This window comes from Microcebus murinus, chromosome 14, assembly GCF_040939455.1.
Source record: "Microcebus murinus isolate Inina chromosome 14, M.murinus_Inina_mat1.0, whole genome shotgun sequence".
NCBI classification, from domain to species: domain Eukaryota; kingdom Metazoa; phylum Chordata; class Mammalia; order Primates; family Cheirogaleidae; genus Microcebus; species Microcebus murinus.
The window spans coordinates 40,092,752-40,117,886 of NC_134117.1; the positions used below are offsets into that span (position 1 = coordinate 40,092,752).

At 34.0% G+C, this 25,135-nt stretch overlaps 1 protein-coding gene across 3 annotated transcripts in view; it reads right to left on the reverse strand.

Annotated features, from left to right (window-relative positions):
- PCDH15 (protocadherin related 15) overlaps positions 1-25,135 on the reverse strand; it is a 1,489,951-nt gene that overhangs the window by 788,287 nt on the left and 676,529 nt on the right. Inside the window, exon 1 of one of the 3 annotated variants that reach the window (XM_076010004.1) lies at positions 10,043-12,402. The exons of the other annotated variants lie outside the window; for them this stretch is intronic. The gene's annotated coding sequence lies outside the window, so the exon portion shown is untranslated. Of the gene's footprint in view, positions 1-10,042; positions 12,403-25,135 lie in introns of those variants that run through there. 3 annotated transcript variants of the gene reach the window in all.

The following is a 25,135-nucleotide window of genomic DNA, read 5'->3' on the forward strand; positions in this document are numbered from 1 at the left end:
TGTCTGGGTACACAGCAAAACCACACGAATCAACTTTCCTCATAGTTAAAAGTGGCCATGTGACTGAATTCCAGACAAAAGAATGTAAGAAGTTACATGTGCCATATCCAATCTAATCTTGACCCTAAAACTTCCTTTGCATGCTGCTTCTTATTCCCCCTGCCCCACCCCCAGAAGGTTGTCTGGCATGACACACCCTCAAAGAGAACTGGGAAATTACGTGTTGAAAAACCAGGCCCCAAGATCCTGTTAACATAAAAACCACCTGCAGACAGTTACATGAACAAAATATAAATATTAAGGCTTTACATGTGACAGTCCATTTGTTTCCAGGGCCCACATACCCTAACTAATAATTTCTTTAATACAGACGGAGAGTCATGAATAATTAAGTCATCAGTCTCTTTGAGGAAAACTTGGAACCTTAAAAATGGATAACAAACAAAAACAAATAATAAAAGGTGGGCATGCAGAGAAGAAATATTACAGAGGGAGCAAGATAAAACTTCATTAAGATAAACGTAACTATAATTAATATCTTCACAAAAATAAAAGAATTCTTTTTTATAAAAGCAATTTGCTTTTATAAAAAGCAAATGAAGTAACAGAGCAAGAATGAACTCTTGAAAGTGTAAAATATTAAGACCTACAAACAAAAGTGATAAAAACAACTATAAGCAAAATATTTCCAGGTCTATTATCTTTCAATGCCCCTGCAGCACCTAAACTGTTTCTCAGGGTTGCTAATGCTCTCCAATTGTTGAAACCAATGTGTGTTTTCTTAGTTTCTATCTTCTTGGAACCACAAACAGTATTTGATGCAGTTAATCCTTCTTTTAAGCTTTCAAGGGCCCCAGAGTTCAGTCCACAGACCTCTTCTTTTCTTAAAATTTATATCCAGCATAACCTCTCTTCTGAGCTCTAAACTTACAGTTATCTAATCTGTATACATCATATTCATCTCAAACATAACATGTTCAAAAATCAAATCTTGATTTGCCTTTCTAAACACATCACAGTCTTCCCCATCTCAGTAATAACTCCAAAAATCTTGCAGTCATCCAAGTTCTCTCTCCTTCTCTCATACCCACATTCAAGCCATCAGTATATTATGGGATTCTATCGTTAAAATATAATCAGGATAAAAACTACACCTGACCACCTACACTGCCAATAGCTTAGTCTGAGCCACTATTTCTCTTACTTAGGTGATTGCTGTGGCCCCTTATGTCCTTGCTTCTGCTCTTGCCTACCTGTCAGCTGTTTCCATAGAGTAGGTAGAGCAACGCTTTTACAATGTATGTCATGGAGACTTCTGATCCCACTAAGATGATATAGCTCCCTTCCTCCACGTCTTTCTTGTTACAACTAAAAGCCCTTATACACAACATAGTCAGTAAGCATGGGGAGACCCAGAAAAGTAAAAAGAAGCTGGACCAGCAAGGGACTTAAGGACTTAAGTAACAACACCGCAGTGAGCCCTCTGGGTTTCCTTATTGTGTCCCATATATCTGAGACAGGGCTGCGACATGGAACAGCCAACAGACTCAGACTCAAAAACTCCAAGAAAAGTCTCTTCTCCCTAGCCAAAGGACTGGAAAAAGGGTGGCCTAATAACAGACAAATTCTGGCAATACTCACCTACTCTAGCTAAATACCAAGGGAAAAATTAGACACTCTCTGTACCCCAGTGGTTTTAGCAAGTACAAGTAGAAAGCTGATTTTCTACCTCTACCAATCTTGCCTCTGGGGATACAGGTAGCCACCACTCAATTTCCCTACTAAGGTAGTTATGATGGTTAGTTTTGTGTCAGTTTGAATGGGCCACTTGTGCTCAGACATTTGGTTAAACATTATGGTGGGTGTGTCTGTGAAGGTGTTTCTGGATGAGATTAACATTTGAATTGGTAATCTAAGTGAGGGAGATGGACCTCCCCAATGTGGATAGGCCTTATCTAAACTATCAAAGGCCTGTGCAGAGCAAATAGATTGTGTAAGGATGAGTTTGCTCTCTCCACCACTCTTCCACTTGGGACATGGATCTTCCTTCTCTTACCTTGGAGCTTGAACTTGCTGGGACTATCCCATCAGCTTTTCTAGATATCTAGCTTACTTATTGCAGATCTAGGGATTTCTCATCCTCCATAATTGCTTGAGCCAATTCCTTATTATCTATCTATTAATCTATTTGTCTATCTCTCCTATCAGTCTGTGTCTCTGGAGAAACCTAAACAGTGTACTAGTGTTATCTGGGTGGAGTGCTGGATTTACTACTAGAAACAAGGAGGAAGTGCTCTGAGGAGCCCACTCACAGTGTGCTGTTAGCAGAGTCCTGTACCAGGTAAGCCACATGAGCCTCTACCCCGATCCAGAATGAGACTGAGCTTGTTACTAGTAGGCTTCACTCCCCTACTCTCTGCCACCACCACCACTCAATGTCAGTGGGGCTAAATGGAGCCAAGCCTCTATCCCCAGGTGACATCAATGAGACTGAAAACTGTGTTGCAAGTCTAGCCTAGTTAGCACTCCACTTTGGCCCCTCGCTTGGTGTCAGGGAGATCAAGTGAGTAGTTGAGCTTCCACTTCCACTCTACAGCAACAAAATATTGTGAGTCAACCCTCTACTTCCCCCTTCCCTGGTGGCTCTGGGGCAGCAGCGGGAAGCTGCTCTTACACTCCTACTCAGAGGCAATGAGGCAATGTAAGTCTGTGTCTTAATATTACTGAAAGGAGAGGTGCCATCCTGGAAAAACACAGAACTAAATGACCAATGTTTCTGAAGATATGGGAGACTTCTGACTGTCATAATCTGTGGAATGTCTGATAAAAAAGTTAAAGACAAGTATTCAAAAAAGTAAGCAAAAAAAAGGGCATATATTAATGATGGAAAAAACAAAATTGGAAAATAAAATCACAACCCATTATTGAATATTATGTATATTAAAGTAAACAGAATTTTGATATATAACTGAGCTTGGAAATTGGGATAGGATAAAAAAGGGTGGTGATGATATAAAGGAACCAAATGTTAAGTATAGTAGGAAGCAAATAATAATCTGAATCATTGTCAAGAGATAACATCATAAGCATACTATTTAGAAATATATAAATTAATAAAAGAAGACACATCCCCAAAACAGAATTGACCAAAATTGTATATGGGAACCTAACTCCAGGGGCAAGAACTAGTTTATTTTTAATTATACCCACAATTTGATGTTTTTATTACCATGCACACCTATTGTATAGATTAAAATAAACATGAACTCTAAGGAACTGCTTTGATATACATACACAAAAAAGTTAAGGGAAAAAGTAATCTACATCTAAATGGCAACTATTTACTGAAAATGCATTATATTTCATAAACAAACAGAAATGGTCTTTGCTTTAGCATTTTCTCAATCACACAATATCTTCCATTGAAGTTAAAAGTTATTTGATTTTAAAAGTTATTTGAGACAATAGTAAGGTATTACTTATTGTCTGAAGCTCTGTTGAATTTTATTCTATTCTTAACTTTGACTTATGAATAGAAAATAAGAATTCATATAATGTATACTATTCAGAACCCAGTGTATCCTGAGTGAAAATTTCACAATACACCTTGTAAAGATGCCTGGAAATTTTGTTGTCATTTTCTATAACATATTAGCATGCCGATGTAACTATAGCTAATGTTCCAAAACAGAGCATTTTATTCCATGCTCATCATATCAGATAAAAAGTAAGGTTGTTTAACAGACTGTTAACACCTCTTAAATGAAGGGATTCATGCAGAGATTTTCAGAAATAAAATTAATCAGGGAGGATAAATCTGTTCTACATCACCTACCTTATAGAGGTTAAATGGATGACATATTTAAAAGCACCATTCATAGCTCATGGCACATATTAGACACTCAATGTTCTTTTCTTCAATCATTTATAAAACAAACTTAACAACACATCAAAGAAACTAGGAAAAAAGCATTCAAACCAAACTCTTGCACGCATTCTTAGACTGCTCTCCTTTAAATATGGTCATGCATAAGGAATGACCTATTTAAATAAAAGAGCTCAGTATTTAAAATTCAAGAATTTTTTTTTCAGTTCAAATAAAAGAAAACATAAGGCTGAAATTTAAATTTTCAGTATGTTGATTGTTTTCTGGCAAAATGCTTTATTTTCTCAATCTGCCTTATAACTAGGAATAGCTTTAATGCTTTTACATTGTACCTTTTCATTTACAAACTATGCACATTATTATTGATGATATTTTCTCCCATATTTTCTTGAAAAATAAACACACATTTATTTCATTTTTTAGAAATCCTCCCACTTCTCAGTTTTATGCTTTTTTCTAGTTTAATTGTCTATTTTTCCTTGTCCTTAGTCCATCTTTAGTCTTTTACTATAAACATTCACTCATTTTTCAAAATTCTTACCCTCTCTCTTACACAGTTCTGGTATTAAGTAACTAAAATGATCAAGTCAAAACCAGGACAAATGTGCTTGGTCAAAATTATTATTTAAATTGGCTTTAAGAAAGTAGGATGAACAGTAGGGCGACATCTGTTCTAGCAATTTTGCAAATCAATACCACTGTTCTCTGAAAAACAGACAGGAGGAAATTGATTATTTTATTGCAGTGTTTCATATTAAAACACCAAAACATCATTTCAGCTTCCCTTTACTCCATGGAAACTAATATTCAGAGCAAATATGTATTCTCTCATTAAATATTTATTGAGTACTTACTAAATTCTGGACACCAAGCTAGTTAGTGGAATTACTAAAAATGCATTGTGCAAAGTCCCAAATGAAATATGCTCTTTCATTTAATTAACAAAGCAAGAGTATGAGGTAGAAAGCAATACTTGAGTTTTACAGGTGAAATAACTCTAGTTTATCATTACTGCTATATGCTGTGCAAAATAAGGGATGAGACAGAATTTTACATGGACTCCTGACTCCAGTGCCTTTGCTTTGAAGAATTCTGCCTAAATGATGATGACGATGATGATGATAATAAATATCAGTCTCCATTGACTGAGGCATTCCTTGGGTCTAGGTCCTGTGCTAAGGTGCACTATGTATGTGAATTATATCCTTTTATCATCCTTCAGACAGAAACCAAAGTTCAGGGGAGTTAAATAACTTGCTCATTGTCAGTAAGGGAGTGGAACAGAATTACGGCTCAGTTCCAACTGGCTCTATGTTCTTTCCTTTGCCATCCCTCCTCTGTAGTATCAGTTATTAAAACTGGAAGATCCAGCTCACACCTTCTCTCTTGTATACACAGACTTTTCTTTCTTATTGTCCATCTCTAGATCACAGGCTCTCTCCTCTTTATACATCCTTATCTATCATTCTATCCATCTATCCGTTTATCCATCTTCTGTCTCAAGTCTCTCTTTTGGCCTTTGTCTCTCAGATTTTCTGTTTCTATTCCCTTTTCCCTGCTTTTCTCTGTTTTTTTTTTTTGTTTGTTTGTTTTATTTTGTTTACCATTTGTCTTTCTGCTGTTCTATTTCTCTCTTTCTCCCTCTCTCTCTCTACTTCTCCCTCTCTCTCTTTCTCTCTCTCTGAACCTCTTTCCACCTTTTCCTCTTTCTGTTTTTTCTCACTATGTATCTCAGTTCCCTTTCTCTTTTTGCTCATCTTTCACTCTATCTCTCACTTTCGTTATCTTTCTCTCTCTCTCTCTCTCTCTCTCTCTCTTTCTGTGTGTGACTACCCCTGTATCTCTATTTGACTGCATATCTCTGTGAGCATCTCTCTGTGGCTTCTCTGAAAAGGTTCTCTAAAGAAATAGCAACCTCTCATTCAATTTTAATGACCCTTCTCTGGATTCCAGTGGTGTGCTACAAAGTTGAAGAAATCAGTCCCTTAAATGATAAAGCAAAAAGGAAAGTCACTGTCCTTGGATAAACAATTTGCATTTCCATAAGGATTCAGTGATGCAGAATTAGAAAAGGCTCATTCTGACACCTCCAGGAAAATAACAGGGAGAGCATTCATTAGCTGTGCTCCCGTTTGAATGATGCACTTCATAGCACACACTGCTGTCCTCCCCCGTTCAGGAAACAGTGCTTAATTCTATCTGAAACCCACCCTTTCACTAGGCATTAGAATGAATGACTTTTCAAAGTAACAGGAACTACACATCTGCCATGGCCTGAGAATGCTTACACTCTAAAAGCCATACAGAAAGTTACACCTCCTGTCAATTTCTTATCCATCAAGGAGCAAAATAAACAATCTTTGAATTTTTCCATTTACCAGCCTGGCTGAGAGAAGTGCTTTATTTTCTTTAGTTTCTTGAAATAATAACTGCCTTTGCCTTTTACATTTATAGCCTCAGTAGCTATGATCTGATATTTAAGGTTGAGTGCAACCTTTAAACAAATTGTGAGATAAAAAGAAATTTGTCCATTACAGAGCTCAGATAGAAACTTTTACCCTTTGGGTGGAAATTATTTTCTTGCCATTATTGTTAATACACACACACACACACACACACACACACACACACACACACAATCATCTTGAGAAATAATTGGTAGAAGATCAAAACAATTAATTCTATTTTAGATTATTTAGCAATTTACAAGTTTCTTATTCTTTTCCTGGCTGATCCTTACAAAACTCAATAGGCTATGTATTACAAATGTGGACACTAAGGAAAAATTGTTTAGGGGATGTGCTGAGGTTTCCTAGGAAAATAATTATTGTCGTTGGACCAGAAACTCATGCTGCTTATATTAATTAATAAGGTTTTTGTGTATTGTCCCTCCTATTCATTAAATGTGTGACTTATTTTCAGGCTTAGACCTGAAGTTGCATTCATGTTCATATTTCTCTAATTCTGGAACTTTGCTTTATACATCACAGTTGTACATCTACTTCAAGGCCAACCTATTCATTTTCACATTCAAAATAACCTCCCCAGCCACATCCATATACGTAAGGAAATAATGGCTGCACTTGGAATTTCTGTATATATTTTCTAGTCTTGTCACCAGTACAATCTAAGTTGTCCCAGTATTCAATTTAAATAAATGTTACATATTAATTCTGTTTCTGAGTGTTTTGAACCTTTGAAATTTGTACAGAGGCTCTACCAAGAGAACATAATCTTGTCATAAATTACTCACAGTAGCTTTTTTTCTCACTCAAAATTGACTACCAGCACTAACAAATTCCCACAGTTCCTTCCAATATCTCTGCATGCAACTCAGTGATATTTGAGCTTAAAATTGATATATGAAGCCCCAGAGGTGATTGTTAGTTTTGAATTCACATTCTGTCATATTATAACAGTAACAAATAAGAATCCCATTACAAAAGGAAACATTTATAAATCCAAACTTTTAGTTGAGAGTAACAAAAATAGTTTTCAGAAGTCATTGCTGTCAAGCAAAACTATCTTTTCAATAATATAATTATAAAGCTTGATTTTGCAGGTGAAAGCCACAGAGACATAAAATACAGAGACACAAAATCAAGAATGAAAAAAAACGACTCTAGTTCACCCAGTGATACCAATACTAAGAACAACTCTTTAAAGAATGGAAAAAACAAACAAAATAAGTATGACCAAAAGCTAGTTTAAACATAGAGTCCCAAGTAAATTTAAACTTTTAGGCAATAAACATGCTCACTCCATTAAGAAGTAGTGTGGTCTATTTGTTTATATTATATTATTATTTCAGCCAACCTCAATTTATTCATAGATGGAAACCCTGAGTAAAATTTAAAACCATATATTTCTCCCAGTGTTACATGCTACAATAAAACATCAACATATACAGCAGGCTTCTGTGTTAGAAAAAAGTAGAGCTAACAGCTGGCTTATAAGAAACTATCATTTTACACCATTCAAGCAGGAAAAAAACTTCCTATTGTCTGAAATTATACCTGCACATTTACAACAAAGGGGAGTACGCTCATCTACCCTCACAAAATTGTCACATTAAGGGATTACTTTATATTTTTTTGCTTTAGTTTTTACTCTTCTGGTAAAGTCTCATTATTTATCCAGTAAGTAAAAGTCTTCATGATCAGGTGATAGCAAAAAGGAATCATTAATTACTCAACATACATTTAGCTTGACATACATTCTGCGATAAAGGAACAATAGTGATATCCTTTGATAAGAAAAATAATAATTACATTTTGTGCTTAATTTCAAACAGACTGTTTACCAAAATACAGGGGAATTTTTGCAATAAGGGAAAAAAGTTTATGTCTGCGAGTGGGCTATTAAAGTTGGATGATAAATAGATACAATGTATACTATGCAAAGTATAAAGTTGAAAAATTTAAAAAACACAGTTGTAATGGACATTTAGTTTTAACCTTGAATTTTTTGTTAAAATCATAATAATTACTTTTTATAAAATTAATTATATAGTTCAGAATTTTAAACATTTCCTAGAAAATGAAAGGTTTTACTTAAATATCTTTATAAATAATACCCAAACCCCTACAATTTTCCAGAGAAGCCATTAACACTGAGGTACCACAACTCTGAAGTGTTCAGGTCCTTTAAAAGTTATATGTAGGGGTAATTTTTGTGCAAAAGTTATGGGGATTCAAATTCCCTGCTCAGCACATCATTGCAACTGAGAAGTTAGGAGGTCATCACTCAGTGGAATTGGGCACCCATTAAATCGCACTTTTATTTCATAGGAGAATGAGTTCACAGTCAAGCGGATCAAGTTGCTGAAACTTGAAGACGCATATGTACAGATAAATGTACTCGCTCACACTTAGCCACAACTTAAGCAAACTAAAGAAACTAACAAGTTCAGAGTGAAAAACAAGCTCAAATGAACATGTATAAGAAAGCTTCATACATGCTGTACAAACCAAGGAAGTGTGCAATGCTTATAATATGCCTCTTTTATAAAATATTTGTTTCTCTAATGTTAAGCAACACAATAACTTAAGTATTTGGTTACTAGGCTTGACAATTGTCTCCTTTGTGAAGGCAAATGAGTATGACTTGGAGTTAACCTTACATGGGCCATCATATTAGACTCTAGTTAACAATGGCTTTCTGCATACTCCATCAAACTGATGACCATCTGTGCATACAAGAGACACATAGTAGAGTACCAGCCGACTGAACCTGAAACTTGTTACCCAGGGTCCACCTACCCTATAGCTACCAAAACATGTTTTTAAAGTAAAGACAACACCACAAAGTGGAAAACTTGTTAATAATATTTAACATTAATTTTGTATTATAACAGATAAAGTTGACCTAGATTCAAATTCTAAATGATTAACACTTCTAGATGCTTTCGAAAAGGAATAAATGTCCTAATGCACTAAAACATCTATAGTGAAAACATCAGTATACACTATTACAACAAAACACAACTTAAGCAAACTAAACAAATAGTAGAGCCAGTTTTCAGTAAAGAACAAGCTCGAATAAGCATGTATAAAATAGCTTCATATATGCTGTATAAATCACAGGAAGCATGCAATGCTTAAAATATGTCTCTTTTACAAAGTATTTGTTTCTCTAATGTTAAGCAATTTGTCCATTGTGATACGGAGTTAGCTAGTTTAACTTATCTGGCAACTATACCAACTATAACCTCAAGCAACTGCCACACATGAAAGAAACCATCAATATTTTCACACACAAAAACAAAACATAGCATGTCAGTTCTGATGCCATTTTTCTCTATTTTGTTAGGGAGAGGAAAGTGGAGAAAGTGGTTGAGGATTAGGTTTTTTTTAAATGACAAATCAAACAGAGTTATAATTCAAAAGCATATGTCTTTGTAAATATTACATTTACATCCCAACAAAATTGTAATACCATGCAGTCATCAGGAAGAATAAGAGGCAAGCAGTTTTGCTCATTCTTCCAGCAAATAATTACTTGTACATCATTACTACTCTATTCTTTGAACAAACATGACAGAAAGTAATATGACAGAGATGTGTTGTACTGAAACAAGGTCTTAACTTTCTCTGTAGTTCACTGTTGTCTTAAATTCGAAAAAATAAGAAAAGGGAAGGGGAGAAAATAACTTACTTGTGGTTTAAAGTTTCATCTTTAGTCCATGTGAGATTATGCAGCAAGTTTTCTTGCCAAGGCTGCCTCTTGCACATCCCTTTCAAAACAACCAGTGCTCATAATCTAGTTCCAAGATGATTCGTTCACACGTTACACTTCTTATTTCTGTGAGGCATTAATATCCACTCTCATAACATCAAGAAAATGTTACTAGACATTTTTTTAGAAAAGCACACAATAAAGCAAAACACCTCAACATAATCACCCAGAAGGCAAACCATCATTCTCTACGTTCTGAGATGTATGCCACCTGCCTTAGTTATCACAAGCAACTAACTCTAAGCTGCTAGCAGGAATCTGTCTGCCCTCTATCTGTCGCTATTAGCTCAGCACGTTGATTCACTGGCACTGAAGCAACAGCAATTAGCTATCCTGCTTCTTGCAGCACATACAGGAGAGAGCTGAGTGCGCTAAACCACACAGTGACTGGTGAGTGCTCTGCACCAATTAGTAGCAGGTGCTATAGCCGAAAAGACAAATTGATGTCCCACTGATCATCAGTGCCGGTTGCTTTATTTTTGTGTCCTGTCAGCCTGTTTGGTGATTCTCTGTTCTGTTTAGTGTGGCTGTTTATACTGTTTTACCTCATCAGGACTAACAAGTTTAGCAGATTACATTCAGTAACAATATCCTTGACAAGTCAAAATAATCTCTTAAGATTCTTTCATCATTTCATTCTCTCTCTCTCTCTCTCTCTCTCTCTCTCTCTCTCTCTCTCTCTCTCGCTCATTAAATCTACCGTCTTATATAAAGCCGTCCACATCTTTTGGGCATGAAGAAACTGCACTCATTTTATAAGGAGACAACCATAGACTTTTTAGGTTTTTATGAACACATACAACTCATACATATAAGGATGTCATGGAGAAACGTATTATAAAAAAGTTATCACATATTCCTTAAACGTTGTAATATATGAGATCCCCAAAAACAAAGTTTTATAGATGGACATGTGAACTAGTGAAAAAAGTTATGTTCTTATCTAAATCAGAGGTAGATTTCTTAAGGAAACTATCTTGCCTCGTATTTATTCAAGCCCATATTGAATTTTGCCCACATATTCACCTGAGCATCTGAGATGGAAAGATCTAAAAACAAAAGGAATGTCAGTATATATTATAGCAGTGGTTATGACAGAGAAAATATCCTGAGGTGGCTGAAAATGACAAGGTGAAGAGTATTACAGACAAAATCCCCCAGAACACATGTTTTCTTCGTGGACAAAGTGGATTATTTACCATGCTAATATGCTATCCTTTTCAAGAAAAGACACACACAATGCCTCCAGAAATGTTGTCACATTTGTACACATACATTAGCACAGAGTAACATCTCATTTAATACAAAATTTACCTATCTTGCAGGTTCAGTTTTCTAGAGGGGACAAAAAAGTTTTGAAGGATATGGAAATAATCCAAGATCAGCCAAATGTGTCATAAATTTCAAACAATAAAATCTGTAAAGGCAAATCAGATAATCATAGATGAACTCCTAGAGACCTCAGGCAGAATGCAGTTGCTAGTTGTTCTTATGTTATGTCTGACTAAAACTAACTGAATCTTAAAAAATATAGAAGATGGGTGGGTTGATGAAGACTGTAATTGGTAGACACATTATACAGTTGTGCAAATTGATGTTTTTAGTTTTAAAAATTAATGTTTTGTAAAGATGGTTTTATCAATAAATATTTAAACAAAGTTGTGAATATTTTGCTTGAGAAGACCTTTTTTTAATTTCATTGACACATCACATATACGTTATATAGATAAGCTATCCATACATTAATATTTTTGGTTAAAAGGAGCAGCTCGTATTATAAGATTGGTCCAGCAATTAGAATTATTGGAAGTAATTTTTTATTGATGACAAAGCCTCACTCCTGGTGATAATTTTCTGAACTTCCACTTTACCACCTTTAACCAAGGTCCTGAATTAAGGTGCCTGGGGAGGTGCGGGGCTGAAGTCACCCGTGATTAGCCTACAAGTTCTTGTATTCAGCCTTAGAGCTGCGTCTGTTAGAGGAAGAAGCATTTTTTTTTTTCTTCCCACAAAGGCAACACCCATACCATTCACAGTTCACATCAGTCTAAAGACACCTTTTCCTAAATTTCACAAAGGCACAGATGGGCTAGATAACTGCTCATAACAGAGATTGTTATATGAGATAAGATATGGAAAATGTCTACCACAAAGTCTGAACACAAAAGAGGTGCTCTTTAAATAATCATAGCAGTTGATCACAGATAAATGAAATTAGGTTTAGTTTATTTAAGAAGGTAAGGGGTTATTAGGTACTTTAGAAAGATTTTGAATATTGAAAACATTCTTAACATTTAAAATACTTAAACATTGATGATTAGAACTTCATTTATTTTAAATAATGAAAAATGTCACATATACAGTTAAAAAATGAATCATTAAATATAAAATCAATCAACAATAGAAAAATAGATATGTAAATTATAGCACATAACTTTAAGGATAGTTATCCAGTCTGTAAAGTACTAATCTTGAAATATGTTACAAATGCAAAAACTAAAATAAACTGTAAAATTTTAAAAGTTGAAAACAAATTGTATGCATTCTCTGTTAAAAACTGATTCCAACATGTCTATATACAAAGGTACTGGCAATATCATGCTGAATATAAATTTGGTGGTGATCATAGTAGAGAGACTATGGATTTTTCCCCCATGTCTGTTTTTATAGATTTTTATTTCTTACATTTATTTTTAATACCATCTTGCTGTCATTCACCTTCCCTTCCAAAAATAAACATTTGAATATGTTTACAGGTATTTTTGCTTGAATATGTTGGTGCAAAAATGTATATTTTATGTGTTATTCTAAAAATTCATAAACTAATTATATTAACATTTTGTGAGACTTTCATAAAAATATATTTTGTACATTTTACAGAGCAATGATATTGAAACACATAATGCTCTAACTGTATGCCAAAAATTAGCTACATCCTACACACAGCTGTGAAGATTACCATAAACATTTGTATTCATGCCAGTTCATCTGTGCACTGGTATTTAATGAACAATAAAAAGCAATCAGTTAGTCAAAGATAGAAACTTTTTTTTCCGTATTTAATTTTTTGGAATCTTGACTTGTTTTAACAGTAGGTGTGCATGTATGGAGTTTACTATATGCAAAGGTATTTCTTTTGTTGGCAAGAAACTTAAAATGCTAATTTGCTCTGGTAAATTTCTACAATAACAAAATAGAATGTTTCTTATGAGTTTTTGACTCCAGTCTTCTGGTAGGGAGCATTTCAAAGTATCAGATTAAAGCATAGCACCAATACTAATTCTTATATTATTCCCAAATGCCTCTCATTGAGAAAGCAAGACAGAAGAGGATTTTGTCGATCCTTCCAGATTGAAGACTGAGTCCTAGAGTCAATAAAAACTGCAAAGTAAAGAGGAGTAGAAAGGCATGTTTTCCAACTCAGATTAAAGCTTTACTGAACAAAAGCTTCTGCAGTATTATCAAAATAGCCTTGCTCATTACAAGCAGTGTCTCACCAAGTTGCCTGAGATCAAGCCAGTCTAGGCTTGTTATTGTCAGTGGTCAGAGTTGAGATTCAAAGCTGTTGAGTATAATCACATATTGAAAGTTCCTTAACCAGGGACTTGGGGGCTAGGGAGTCACTTGTATTCACACCAATAAGTCTTTGTCATGATTTCATGTTGTACAATTTTAGTTTTTATTCTGACACTTTTTTATTGTCAGGATTCAAGGTAGCTATTGTCAACTTTAGTTCTTGCCAGTAATATCTACTTGGACTTTTTTTTAAACCTAGCACTACCTGTTTTATAGTGACAACTCAAGGCATAAGGAATAGTATAATCTTTATTTAATACTTAGCTCTGCTAAGTTTCCAACAGGCAGACTATTATTTTAGAAAAACAATTTGGGAATATAATACAGTAGCTTCAGGGCAATGCTCCAAGAAATAACTAATTTCATAAAATTATAGTTGTATATGTACATATATAATTTGACTTAGTAAAATATGCAAAGATGTTGAACTGTTCACATCATCTTTTAAAATTTAATTCTTAGAGTATTAAATTTAGAGTGAGAAATTTATTTCTATGTACATTTGCTGGGCTTTCAAATATAGGGACTATTTTTAATCTCTGGATGAGATTAGGCATTATAAAGTCAAACTATTTGACTATTTCATATAATCTGAAATTCTTAGAAACCTGGAAAATAAAACTAAAAAGAAGTGCAGATAATAATTATAAAATGTTTCTTAAATGCCCTGTTTATTTTTTAATGATTTCATACTTGCCTAGGGATAATTTTTCCCCAAAAAGAAAGAAATTTAGAAGAAAATGTTTAATTGGTCTAAATAGAAAAATATATATATACTATTTAATATTTATGCTATATTTTCACAATTCCAGTTCTTATATGTATCTTCACAATTCCAGTTCTGGATTTGTTAGTATTGTATTGTTTTATAATAAATTGTCTCTAATTTAGTAGCTTAAAACAATATACATTTATTGTCTCGAAGTTTGTGTGGGTCAGAGGTCAGGGTTAGGGTCCCACCAGGTGACAATCAAGGTATTGGTTGGGTTGAGGTCTTGTCTAGAGGTTCAACTGGAGAAGATTTCAGGTTGTTTGGAAGAAATCATTTAGTTGTGCTATATGACTGAATGCCCTGGCTTGACTTCTTCCTGGCTCTTGGCTAGAGATTGCCTTCAGACACTAGAGGCTGCCCGCAGTTCTCTGTGCCACACAGCCCTCTTCTCAGGCAGTTTAAAACATGACCGTTTACTTCTTCAAGGCCACCAGGAGAAGCTATGTATACCAGAAAGACAAAACTTTACATCTATATTGTAGCATAACCACAGGATCGATAGCCTATCACTTTTGCCATATTCTATTGATTCTAAGCAAGTTTCTCCCCACACTCAAGGGGAGAAGATTTTACAAGACATAAAACTAGTGGCCCATATGTCTTGGGCCACCTTAGACTTATGCATGCCAAGTGGATTAACTCTCAATGTATTTAGTATACTCAGACACAAAATTGTATCTATGTATGCACAACACTAATTTATTAAGGTAGTTGAAGATTCTTAACAAAGCTTGCTTTCAATAGGTTTAAAAATTGTATAAAATTTTCTGTATGTAAAACTGTACATAATTTTAGCAGAAAAAAAGATTATATGACCCCCACTAAACTATAGTCACTTTGATCAATTAGCTAACATATTTAAAACTGGCATAGCTGAGGAAGATACTTACAAAAAATTTTTTAAAAACATTAAAAGAATCTCAAGTTTAAGCTACATGCAACAGAGGCATTCTATTCATGTATATTGTAGAATTGTGCCTAGTATGAATTGTACCCTTTTATAAAAATTGCTAGGATCTGTGGAACTTTTTTTCTCATTAGTGAATAAAATAAAACTTCAAGCTGGCTTTGTGTTGTCTGCTTTCCTTTAATAGAAAATTACAGAGAAGATTACTAAGATATCCTCTTAGATTTCTTGAGCCTAAAGCCTATTACTACACACAGGGTGTGTGTGTGTTTGTTAAAATGCACACAGAAAGACACACAAAGCTATCCAACAAGTAATGTTTGAATTATTTTGGTCATTTAAAGCTTTCATTGCTAGACTTTAAATAATTGGACAAAAATAGTTCTAAGAATCACCTTCATCATTTTGCTACATCACTTTGTGGGCTTATGAAGAAACCCTCAGCATAATATGTTGTGGACTTTAAAAGGTCTCAGTCATTTCTAATTCCAAAATTGTCATTTTAAATTATATACAAATTGTGTGGCTGTTCAGAGGCCCCAGTCTAGAAAATATCAGTTGACCACTTCCTATACCAGACACATTAGATACATTTATATAAATATTATTTTAAATAAAATAAGACAAATCATCAGTGTTTGCCGCAACTGAGGCTTATATTACTTTTGATTTATACTAGTTTCTCTTTGACTCAATAATCACTACTTTAAACCATTTCAAAGAGCAGAATTTGGGGAAACAGTTCTTCATGAAGTAAGTCAGTCAATTTATTCAGTCTTTCTGTCTTTCTTTGACTCTTGCATTCTCCTCCAAAAGCAGGCACAGACAAGTGTGCTCAAGGGAAACTGCGATCTACTCAAAAGCAGAGAGCACATGTGCCAGGCATTCCTAAGTTAAAACCCACATACAGAGGGAACACAGATTCTGAGTTACTTCCCAAGTCCAGTGAGCTGCTTCTTCGCATGGCAGAGCAGATTGAAATGAACTAAGAGGTGTGGACTGGATGCAGTCATTTTATTCACTTGCACTCTATCAAGTCAGTCAATAACCCAGGCAATCTCATCTTTTAGTTCCTATGGCCACCTTTTAGAGCCACCACCAGTACCAGGATCTTAAAGGATAATGGACAGTTGATTTATTTCTTGGCAATTATTCAGCTAGTTCCAAAATGTATAAAATAGTTCTCCTTCAAATTCACGTCCTGCTGGAGTGAAGGAATTTGTAACTGCTTTATGGCTTCATTTAAGAGGTTCATAATATCCATAGCAACAGATAACCATGTCACATATTTTGGAACAAGGTCAAGTTCCACTCCAGCTCCAAAGTGATGTGATAATGTAACTTTGAACTTAATGGAAATGGGTAGAAATATAGAAGCAGGGATACCTTCCAAGACACATAAACCTTTAACTAAACTCAAGTTAATTTTTTTATGTTGATTTAGCTCTAAAGAGAAGTTAGTTTGTTAAGAAAAAATGCATATTGCATTAAGAAGCTATACTAATGCTGGCTGATGACCTGAGAAACATCATCTTTCTTCCTGAGCTTGATGATAAAAACTGATATAAGTGTGGCCATAGTAAGAGAGTATAAATTACACTGGGGAATACTCTTTGCACGTTGTTAAAGTGTGAATATTTGAAAACTATTTAACCACAAAGTCTCTTGCTCTATCGTGTTAGGCAAACTGTTAGATTCTAAAATCATCATAGATTTCTACAATCTTAATTCATTCCTTAGATTTTATCAACATTCTCTATTAGTAATATCTTCCTTGGCTTTGGTTTTAATTAAATAGGTGGGAAAAAAAGAAAATATAAAATTCAATCTATAATAACATCACTTATTCCCTCTGTAATTCTCACACGATCCTAACAGAATCAATGAACCTTGATCCTTCTGGGGAAGTTCAAAAAGGACCTCCTGACAAGCAATGAAAATATGTAAATGCCACAATATTTATCATTGTTATGTTAAATGCCAACACAGTCAGTAAGAAATTACAAGCTCAGCAAACATATTTCAATAAAATCATAATGAGAATCCAGTCTCCTCTATAGAGGAATGCTTATTAAACACAATATTTACATTGGATTATCATTTCATTTTCAAAATGCTCATCTCCTATCCTATCAATCCGTGGAAACAGTATCTGAAGAAGCAGTGCTGTATGTTTTATTCATTCAATATTGAGGGCCAACAACATGCCAGGCAAAGCTGTAGAAATTGGCAGCATAGTAATAAATAAAACCAAAATTGGCATGAACAAAGCATATAAAAGAGCAGATACTTCTCAAAATGAGTCTGGATTGTTAAAAAAAGAAAAAAAAATAGGAAAGAACTTTGGTGGACAAGAAAGTTGATGATATCGTCAGTTTGCTCAAGCCAGAATTTCCCCATTTTAATCCCTTTGAATAGTTAGAACAAATTTAGGTAATTTTTCAGTCACCTCTGCTATTATAATATGTTATTTTAAGCATTAGTATTAGTAAGACTTGAAAGTAAATTTAGGGAAAACAACTTTTATATTCAGAACAGATACCTCTCTCAGCTTCATTTTGATCAAACATTTAATATTCTTTCTACTGACAAATAGTAATTTTGCTAAATGTTTTCTCAAACAATCTATGTGCTTCTAAATAGCCTCAAGATGTTCCCTCTAAAAATGAGCACTCAGGATCCTCTACTTGATTTTCAAAAATCTATATAATATACACAGCACTGGATTTCCCTTCACTGTCACCCTTAGGGCCTCTTGTGACAAGTAGGTCTGTGTGCACTGCTCAGGCATAATAAATTACAGATTTTCATTATTTATCTCAGAAATGTTATTATTATTATTCCCCTTCATATACAAAAAAATAATAATAATTCCCTCTACTATTAGAATTTTGGTATGTGATCTAGAATTTTCCTTACTGCAGGAGTGGGATGCCTAAATATCCTGTCTCAGACAACTATTTAGAAGAGAGTGTCTTTTGCAACACTGTGTCTTGCTGCTTTGGCTACTCTTCTACCAGACATGGACACTGTGCTTTTTCCTAGATTTCACATTTTACAGACCCCTAATCCATGCACTTGTTTAAAAATATTTGATTAGCATTTGTCACTATTTGAAGAGGCTAGTACCATATATGCACCAAATCTTTTCTGAAGGGGAAAAAAACCCCACACATTCATATTACATGACTTCTATAATAAAATATATTATAACACATCAGTGATTTTTTTGGTGCCTCAAATTTCTTGCATTGATCTGAACATTCTTTATATTTCATCCTAACACAAGTCAAAAACATTACAAAAAATCAAGTGTCAGACCCTAGAATATACAATGAATGTGCTCTGCTAACATTTATTAACAAGGAACCCCATTTGAGAATATATATTGGACCTGATTTTTTTTTTTTGCGCTGAGAGAAGAAATTGGAATTTTCAACCTACTTGAATATTGCAAAAATATGTTTTTTTCAAAATATAGGCTAATTATCGAGAAAATAGATGATTGAAGTAAGCTATAGATGATCTTCTACCTTAACAATTCTTTTATACTCAAGGGAAATATAAAAATAGTCTGGCCATTCTTACTAGTACTATAACTTTGTAGTAAGTAAACTAGGAATAGAAGAATAAAAAGGATCTGTTGTAATGTATAAGTTGAAGTACTCCATTAAGCATCTATAGCTGTGCATTTGAAAACTATTTTTAACAAAATTTTTCCTCATAGTTGTTCAATATGGTTTTTGAAACAAGTAGTTTCTGAAGTACATTGGGAACTATTCAACATATTATATATATATATACACACACAAGAGCTGTCCAGAAAGAAGAATCCAGCCACGTAATATGTTCTCATGTTCTCATTATATTAACAATGGCTGGATGCTTTCTGGACCGCACTTGTGTATGCAACATAATCTTGACAACTAATCAAATGTGAATATTTTCTTCTGGAATTTGCTTGTAATAGTATATTAACATAATCAAATAAAATTTTTTTACCTGAGAAAAACTTCCGGGGGAAAAAATATTTAGATTTTCCAGGGTCCGAGCACAGATTGGGTGCTTGAGTTGGTCAATATCTTGGTACATTCTATTCTGAGAGCCAGTCTGTCTTAACATGTGCTAGGTTGTCAATTTTTATGAAATAGTACATTAAGCAATAACTCAGTGATAGCTAAATGATGAACTTTTAAAAATCAATTGATACTCATAGAGTTATCTTGGTAAAATGTAGTTTGAATAAAAATAAAAAATAAACTTTCTCATTAAAATAAAGCTTATCTAATTAAACCTGATAGTCATAAGAGTTGAAAGAGATGAATGCAGTCAGTTATTTTCAAAATGGAAATTTTTAAAACTTTTTGAAAGAGACATTTTGTACATTTTTAAAAATTTTTCCTCAAATCTTGTCTAGCATTTGTTACATAAACATACTCCAATAACTCCCAATTACTAAGGAAGCTTAACTATAAATCATTCTTCAAAGAATAATTACATCTTCATAATTCTTAATTCATCAAGGTAGTAAGATAAATAACAAAGTAACAAATGATTAAAATGTTATGAGAATATGTTATAAAATGTTTTTATATAATAATCCCAATATCAAGAATAAATTTTTCTCTCAGATATTCCAATTCTCTCCCAATATTAACTTAAGAAACAAACCAAAAGGTATCTTAAAAACATAAAATTATTGGTTTCTTCTAGCTATCACCCACTTCTTCCTATTGTTAAATATCAAACTTCTTTCAAGAAAGTTACCCTTACCTTCTACTTACTGTTTCAATGCTTAAATAAGGATTCTAACACCTACCAAAAACATTCTGCTGATTTTCAAAACTTCTTCCACATCCAATCTTCCCTCTACTTGCCTTTTTAACACTTTTCGAAATCTCAATAAATGCAGGAGAAGCATTTGATAAAATCCAGAATTCCTTCATAATAAAAACCCTCAACAAACTAGGCATAAAAGGAACATACCTTAAGATAATAAAAGCCATATATGACAAACCCCAGCCAACATCATACTGAGTAGGGAAAATCTGAAAGCATCCCCACTAAGAACTAGAACAAGATAAGGATGCCTACTGTCACTACTTCTATTCAACCTATACAACCTAGTACTGGAAGTACTAGCCAGCGTAATCAGGTAGGATAAAGAAATAAAGGGTGTCCATACTGGAAAAGAGGAAATAAACTATCCCTGTTTGTCAATGATATAATCTCATATCTAGGAAACCCTAAAGACTGAACCAAAAGACTTTTTACAGCTGATAAATTATTTCAGTGAATCTCAGAATACAAAATTAATGTATAAAAATCAGTAGTTTCTATATGCTAATTATAGCAAACCTGAGAATCAAATCAAGAACTCAATATCATTTACAATAGCTGCAAAAAACAAAACCAAAAATAAAAACAAACCAAACCCAAACAAAACAAAACAAAAAACCCACTGGGAATGTACTTAATGAAAAAGGTGAAAGATCTCTATAAAGGGAAATACAAAAAACACTGATGAAAAAAATTATGGATGACACAACAAATGAAAAACCATTCCATGCTCATGAATTGAAAGATTTAACAATTAAATATTATTAAAATTTCCATAATGCCCAAAGTGATTTACAGAGTCAATGCAATTTCCATCAAAATACCAATGTTATTTACATAGAATTAGAAAAATCAATCCTAAATTTCATATGGAATCAAAAAAGAGCCCAAATAAAGAAAGCAATTCTAAGCAAAAAGAACAAATCTGGAGGCCTCATAATACCCAACTTCAAATTATATTACAAAATAGCACAATACTGGTTTAGTACCATGTGACTTTACCAGGCTATTTTAACCAAAACAGCATGGTATTGGTATAAAATTAGACATGTAGATCAGCAGAACAGAATAGAGAACCTAGAAATAAAACCATATAGTTACAGCCAACTTATCTTCAACAAAGTAGACAAAAACATACATCAGGGAAAGAATGTCCTAATTCAGTAAACAGAGCTGGGGAAACTGGTATCCACATGCAGAAGAATGAAACCAGATCCCTATCACCATATAAAAAATTAACTCAAAATGGATTAAAGACGTAAATGTAAGGGGGAAAACCATAAAATTTCTAGATGAAAACTTAGGAAAAACTCTTCTAGACATTGGCCCAGGCAAAGAATTTATGACTAAGAACACAAAGGCAAATACAACAAAAATAAAAATAAGTAAATGAGAATTAAACTAAAGTCTCTGCATAGCAAAGGAAAGAGTCAGCAGAGTAAACAAGACAACATACAAAATGACAGAAAATATTCACAAATTACACATCTGAAAAAGGACTAGTGTATAGAATCTACAAGGGATTCAAAAAAAAAGCAGCAAGACAAAAACAAACCCCACTAAAAAGTGAGCAAAAGAAATGAACATTTTTCGAAAGACAATATATAAATGGTCAACAAATATATGAAAAAATGTTCAGCATTTCAAATCATCAGAGAAATGCAAACTAAAACCACAATGAAACGCCACCTCACTGCTGTTAGAATGGCTATTATTTAAAAGTTAAAAAACAACAGATGTTGGCACAGATGGGGTGAAAAGGAAACACTTATACACTGTTGGTATGAATGAAAATTGGTACAACTTCTATGAAAACAGTGTGGAGATTCCTCAAAGAACTAAAAGCAGACCTACCATTTGATCCAGGAATCTCACTGCTAAGTACCTATCAAAGGATAAGAGGTTATTATACATATATATATATACACATATATATATATATATATACACACACACACACACACACACACACACACACCAAGGATTACTACTCAGCCATAAAAATAATGAAATGTCTTTGCAGCAACTTGGATGGAACTAGAGACCATTATCCTAAGTGAAGTATCTCAGGAACAGAAAAACAAAAACTTTACGTTCTCACTTATAACTGGGAGTTAAACAATAAATATATATCCATTGCTTATAAATATATAAGCACAATGGACATTGGAGACTCAGAAGGGGGAAGTTGGGAGGGATAAAAGATGGAAAATTATCTATTGGGTACAATGTACACTATTCAGGTGGCAGGTACACTAAAAGCCCTGACTTTACCATTATACAATTCATCCATGTAATTAAAAACTGTTTTACCCCCTAAATCTTTTCAAATAAATAAATAAACAACAACAACAACACCTCTAATAATCTAGAGTCTGTTCTCTCAGATTGCCAAAACCCATACTCTCCCGGTTTTCTCTTTTGCCTGTGGCTCTTCCTTCTTGGCACTTTTTTAGTCATTGCTCTCTTTCTACCTTTTCTTTCTTTTTTTTTTTTTTTTGAGACAGAGTCTCACTTTTTGTTGCCCTGGCTAGAGTGAGTGCCGTGGCGTCAGCCTAGCTCACAGCAACCTCAAACTCCTGGGCTCAAGCGATCCTCCTGCCTCAGCCTCCCAAGTAGCTGGGACTACAGGCATGCACCACCATGCCCGGCTAATTTTTTGTATATATATTTTTAGTTGGTCAATTAATTTCTTTCTATTTTTAGTAGAGACAGGGTCTCGCTCAGGATGGTTTCGAACTCCCAACCTCGAGCAATCCGCCCGCCTCGGCCTCCCAGAGTGCTAGGATTACAGGCGTGAGCCACCGCGCCCGGCCTATCTACCTTTTCTTAAATTTTAAAAACACTTAGATTCTGTCCTAGGCATTCATCTTCATATATTAAACCTCGTCTGCCTCCCTAGGCTTTTATCCACTCTTGGATCTGAATTTTCCTGTGAAGCAGAGGACTTCCAAGTTTTCACCTTTGGAGCAGAACTCCATTCCCATATACCATCTGCTTAATAAATGTCTCCATTTGAAAGTACCACAAACTCAAAATAAATTTGCAATTACCTTAACATCCTCTACTCTTCCTGATAGTATTCTTGTGGTCTCATCCTTTCACTCTTTACAAAGGATACCCTCATAGTTGCTCACACCAAAAATCTGGGAGCAGCTCTATTTTTGGGAATGGCATTCTTGATTCCTAATATTTTCTTGCCTCATTTCCAATCAAACACACACCAATGCTGTTAGTCATACCTCTAAACATATTCCAAGTCTATTCCTTATTCTCTATCCTCTCTGTATGACAATCATTGTTATTCAAGACTAAAGCAATAATCTATTAACTCTTCATTTCCATTCCTGCCTACCAATTTTGCATATCACAATCACATTGACATCTGAATGATTCTGATTAACTCACATCTCATTTAGAATCCATTAATGTTTACTGAAATTCTTAAATATCATGTTCACAATTCTTTACATGACTTTGAATATCCAGTTTTATCTGACCTTATCCTTTCTCCCAGATTTATATCATTCCACTCCCCTCTTGACTACCTACACTTTAATGACTGTGAACACTATTTAACTAATAAAGCATGTCAAGGTCACTGCTGACTTATGTCCTGCTCATATGTTTATTTTTCTGCTGGAAAAATGATTTTTATCCCCAGCCTACTGTCCATACGCATATTATGCCCTGCTAATTATTATGTGTTCCTGAAATCGCACTTAAATATCACAAACGTCTGAAAAATTAAAGCAGTTTATATTATAAGCTAATTTGTGTGTCACGATAACATTGTGTATTTTGTCCTTTATTCCTATATTTGCTGTTCAGTGTTGATCTTCTCCACAGGACTGTAAGTTTAATGAGATCAGGGACTAGGTCTCCCTTGTACTCTATTTCAACATCTGGCATAATGACTGTCACAGAGCAGATGACTTGCTACATATTTGTTGATTCGAATTCATTTTAAATAATAGTTTCATTCTTGAGAAAGTGTCAGAAATGTCAACACAGAGAGAAATTAAATATGTGCACCTAATAGGTAAGGTAAGGTTCTATGCAAAAGTATTTGCATATGATTTTTATTTAATCCTTATAATATCTCTTCAATTTAGTCAACATTTTTCCCATTTTAAAGAAGAGAAAACTGAGTTCAGAGCACTTAAATAATCTTGCAATATCTTGCAGCTAATGAATGGCAAAATACTTATTATAACATAAAGGGTCCTTTCTGATCAAGCCACCATTTTCTTCAGAAGAGTAAGATATTTCTGTTGTTCCCTTTAGATTCTATACATCAGCTACAGTATACTATTGCAGTTCTCCACTAAATATGTTTGTACTTCTGAGGCTTTCTTCCTGCTTCCTCATCTACCAGGGGCACTTTTTCTCTCTTGACCTTCACACCAATTTTCAGAAATTGGAAATTTTGTTTATTACTTAGGATATTGTACATCTCAGTTAAAGAGTTAACGTTGTGACAGCATCTTTATCACCCAATTCTGAGTCTAATATCTTGCCTGCACACCAGTAGCATCAATGCTTCCCTAACATGCATCACTACAGTTGACCTTTGAGGAACATGAATTTGAACTATGTGTGTCCAGGTATGCATGGATTTTTTAAATAAATATGTTGGGATATTTGGGGGAGATTTATGACAATTTGAAAAAACCTACAGATAACCTGTATAGCCTAGAAATTTTGAAAAAACATAAAAATTAGGTATATCATGAATGCACAAAATATACTACTCTATTTTATCAGCTAATCCTTTAAACTGTACACAAATATATTATGAAAAGTTAAAATTTATTAGCACATGTACACATATAGCATATAGACACTTACCAATAGTACATGGGGCTATTCACAGTGGAGAGAAATATAAACAAACCTGAAGATGCGGTAGGAAATC